This window comes from Penaeus vannamei, chromosome 39 (assembly GCF_042767895.1).
Source record: "Penaeus vannamei isolate JL-2024 chromosome 39, ASM4276789v1, whole genome shotgun sequence".
Lineage (NCBI taxonomy): Eukaryota > Metazoa > Arthropoda > Malacostraca > Decapoda > Penaeidae > Penaeus > Penaeus vannamei.
Window position 1 is genome coordinate 7,176,535 of NC_091587.1, and position 4,855 is coordinate 7,181,389.

The following is a 4,855-nucleotide window of genomic DNA, read 5'->3' on the forward strand; positions in this document are numbered from 1 at the left end:
AGCAAGAGCCAAAATGTGCGATTGGGTGCCCTTTCTAACGTCAACTGAAGTCCGGTTTGGGATACGAACGTTTTATTGGGAGGGAAGAGCAGACAAACTAACTTCTTAACCTCAACCGCAGCCCAACTGGGAGCGAAAGCATTAGAAGGCAAGAGCCAAAATGCGCGATTGGGTGCCCTCTTTAACGTCAACTACAGCCCACCTCTGGAGAACGAAACGGGACGTCGTATTAGAAGGAAAGTGCAGATAGCCAAACGCGACGTCATATTACAAGAAATTTTAGACCCACTGAAACGCGCTGGCTCCCCGGATGCCCTTCCTAACGTCAACCATGAACCATCCGAGAAAAATTGAAAGATTTAGTTTTAATTCTATTTGTTACGATGAACATTCTTGGATGTGACATACTGTTTTACTCGGGGGAGGGACCCCTGTACAACAAGGGTGGCAGGGTGACAGGGTGTCAGAGGGTGCGTGTGCCAGGGGCTTCGTCTCCCTCTGGAACCGCCGGCATTGTGTTCTTTATATAAGATTTCGTGACCTCGACCTTGTGGCGGCCTTTATCTCGCATCTTCCCTTCTTCCTGTCTACATCTCGCACGATACTGTGCCTGTTCTCATTGTTTTTTACTGTGTGTCTCGCAACGCCTTATCCACCATCTTCCGAGCAGGTAGCCTCTCTATTGTCCTCCTCTACACTTCTTTCGTCTGTCTTGCTCTTTCTTTTATCACTAGGTTCTTGTGTTTCCCCATCCTCTCTTTCTCGCTTCGTCTGGGGGGAGTCGAAGCTGCAGGTCTCGTCCAGCGCCCCCTCCCTTTTCCCTAAATCACTGTCCCCTCCCTCCTTCCTTCTCCTTTCTCTCTGCCCATCCCCATTTCCTCTTCTCCTTCTTCCGTTTCCTCGTCCAATTCTCTTGATTTCAGTTTATTCCCCTTCCTCTTCCTGTTTTCCCACCTACTCCGTCCCTTTCCCTCCTCCCCTCTTATCCATTTCTATTCCTTCTTCTCCCTCTTCTGTATCCCCATCCTCTCCCCTTATTTGCATACCCACTCCCTTTTTCCTCCTCCCTCCTCCTCCTGCTGCTCCCCAACCCCTGTCTTCCTCCTCCTCCCCTCCCTCTCATCCTCACCAACCCCTTTCTTCCCTTTCCTTTTTTCCCAACCTCTCCTCTTCCTCTTCCCCCTCCTCCTCCCTAACTTGTCTTCCCTTACCCTTACCCCACCTCACCTTCCCCTCCCCCTCTTCCTTTTTCTCAACACCATTATTCCCCCTCCTTTTTCTCCCCACCACCCCCTCTCCCCTTCCCTCTTCCTCCTCCCAAACCCATCCCCCCACCAACCTCTCCCGCCTCCTTCTCCTCCTCCCCAACAACCTCCCCCCACCATCCTCCTCTAGGCACTGACACGGTTGCAAAGGATGACAAAAAAAAAAACGCACTCTTAGACTCGAGTTGCCAGGTAGGCTTTTTCCCACCGAGGCCGACGGAGAGCGTGTCCGTCATCGTCGGAGTCCTCAGTCGCGGTCATACTTTATCCCGACGGACAACGAGAGAGAGCGATGCCTACTACGGCTCTCTTGCTCCTGTTATACTTCTTCTCTCTTTCTCTCTCTCTCTTCTTTTCTTTCTTGTTTTATTCTTCTTTTTCTTTCTTTTCTTCTAATTTGCTTTCTCTTTTTCTTTCTTTGCTTCTAATTTTCGTTCTCTTTTTCTTTCTTTACTTCTAATTTTCTTTCTCTTTTTTCTTTCTTTGCTTCTAATTTTCGTTCTCTATTTCTTTCTTTTCTTCTAATTTTCTTTCTCGTTTTCTCTTACTCCTTCTCTTTTACTGTCTTTTCTACTCCCTTCATCCCTCCCTTTTTTCTCTTTTCTCCCTTCCTCCCTCTTCTTTCTTTCTCTTTTCCTCCCCCTTCCTCCTCTCATTTTACTCTTTTCCCTCCCTTTCTTTTTCCTCTCTCATTCTCTCCTCCTTACTTTCTATCTGTTTCCTCTTTCCTTCTCCTTCTCCCTTCCTCTGCCTCTTTCTCTCTTCCTCCCTCCTTCGCTTTTCCTCTCCCCTTCATCCCATACAATGTCCCTTCCCCATTCTGTCCCTCTCCCTCTCTCTTCATCTCCCCTTTTCCTCTCCATTTTACTCTCCACTTCCCTTTTCTTCCCATTTCTCTCCTTCCTCTTTATTCCTAACTTTATCCTCGCTTTCCTCTCCCCTTTCTTGCCCTTCCTCTTATGCCCCCCATTCCTTCTCTCCCTTACTCCTGTTACGGACCTTCCTCTCTCTTCCTCATCCTCTCCCTTTATTCTTCGTCTTATTTCCTCTTTTCTCTCTCCCTCCCTCTCTCCTTCCCCCAGCTCTCTCTCCTCCCTCTTCCTCCCCCCCTCTCTCCCTCTTCCTCCTCCTCCCTCCTCCGCTCTCTCTCCTCCCCTTCTCTCTCCCCTCCCTCCCTCTTCCTCTCACGTCTCTCCCGTTCTCCCTTCCCTTTTCCTCCCCCTCCCTTCATCCCCCAAGCTCTCTCTCCCTCCCTCTCCCCTCCTTCACTCGTTCTCTCTCTCTCCCTCTTCCTCCCCCTCCATCTCCCGTTGTCTCTCTTCCTCCCCCTCTTTCTCTCCCTCCCTCTCCCCTTCTCTCACCCTCCCCCTTTCCCCCCTCCCCCATCCCTCTTCCTCCCCCGTTCTCTCCTCCTCCCTCCATCTCCCTCTCTCCCTCCCCCTGCCTCTCCTCTTCGCCAATGCTAGGCAGGACAATAAAACCTCCGGCCAGCAGTCACTTCGTCATGACAGGTAAGACGTCTGCAAGGTCACCGTCACTAAGCCACGCCCACTCTCCTGAATCTCGCGGAAGGTGGGTTCTCATTGGCTCCAGCCCGTGTGACGTCATAAGGATGTGCAAGTGGTAGGTTGAAGGGGAAGGGAGGGGAGGGGAGGGGATGGGAAAGAGATGGGGGTGTGACCGGTATTCCATGAAGGGGGATCTAGTATATCTATGTGTCTGTCTGTCTCTCTCTCTCTCTCTCTCTCTCTCTCTCTCTCTCTCTCTCTCTCTCTCTCTCTCTCTCTCTCTCTCTCTCAGTATATATATATGTATAAATATATATATATATATATATATATATATATATATATATAAATACATATATATATTTAGATATATACATATATAGAGATAGATATGTATATATATATATATATATATATATATATATATATATATATATATATATATATATTTGTGTGTGTGTATGTGTGCATGTATTCACCAAAGACCAAGTTAAAAGGAAATAATTTTGCCACAGGAGAAAACGGAAAAATAATATACCCTCCAAACGTCTAATATGTAAATGAGAAATGCCATCACCTCCTCCATTGAAGGAGAGAACGAACTAATATCCTCAACTATTGCCGTGGCGTTGTTCTTCTAGTGGACCAGAACACACGTAAATTCTCCACTGAAGCTGCAAGATTTTGTTAGTTCAGCATTTCGGTTGGAAGTCTTCAGTAAATAGGCATACTATCCATACAGATCAGATAAAACACGAAACATATACTTATAAAACACGACTTGACACTTGGGAGATGTCAGCCTGTGCAGATGTCTCACCGGATGGAAAGAATGTGGTAAAACATTCTTGAATTCTAAGCATTTTTTTTTTTTTTGCTGGGAACTCGAGAAAAAAAAAATGTTAAAAGCGTGGGAGTTATTTTGAAGGATTTTTATCTGAAATGTCAGTGGTGGCATACAGCATCTCTGTCCGATAATAATCTCGGAAAGGAAGCATCTATCTTTTTATCTCTGTTTTTTTTTCTTTCTAGTCTTTATTTATTTCTTTTCTTTTCTCTATCTTTTAATCTCTGTTTTTTTTCATTCTAGTCTATTTATTTATTTCTTTTCTTTTCTCTATCTTTTTATCTCTGTTTTTTTTCTTTCTAGTCTTTATTTATTTCTTTTCTTTTCACTATCTTTTTATCTGTTTTTTTTTCTTTCTTGTCTTTATTTATTTCTTTTCTCTATCTTTTTATCTCTGTTTTTTCTTTCTTTCTAGTCTTTATTTATTTCTTTTCTCTATCTTTTTATGTTTTTTTTTCTTTCTAGTCTTTATTTATTTATTTTCTTTTCTCTATCTTTTTACCTGTTTTTTCTTTCTAGTCTATTTATTGCAGTTTTTTTCTCTATTTTTTTATCTCTGCTTTTTTTTCTTTCTAGTCTTTATTTATTTATTTTCTTTTCTCTATCTTTTTATCTCTGTTTTTTTCTTTCTAGTCTATTTATTTATTTCTTTTCTCTATCTTTTTATCTCTGTTTTTTTTTTTTTTTTTTGTTTCTCGTCATTCAGCATTTCGGTTGGAAGTCTTCAGCATAAATCTGAGCCATGGTAAAACGTTTGGAGAAAAAGGCACTAATAGAAAGTTTGTTTATACAGCATAATAGTGCACTGATAGAACGGTTTATTTATGCAGCATAATATAATTGGTAATACATTAATAGATATATATATTAGTAAATATGCATACTATCCATACAGATAAAACACGAAACATATACTTATAAAACACGACTTGACACTTGGGAGATGTCAGCCTGTACAGATGTCTCACCGGATGGAAAGAATGTGGTAAAACATTCTTGAATTCTAAGCAATTTTTTTTTTTTTTTTTTTTTTTTTTTTGCTGGGAACTCGAGAAAAAAAATGTTAAAAGCGTGGGAGTTATTTTGAAGGATTTTTATCTGAAATGCCAGTGGTGGCATACAGCATCTCTATCCGATAATGGTCTCGGAAAGGAAGCATCTATCTTTTTATCTCTGTTTTTTCCTTTCTAGTCTTTATTTATTTATTTTCTTTTCTCTCTCTTTTTATCTGTTTT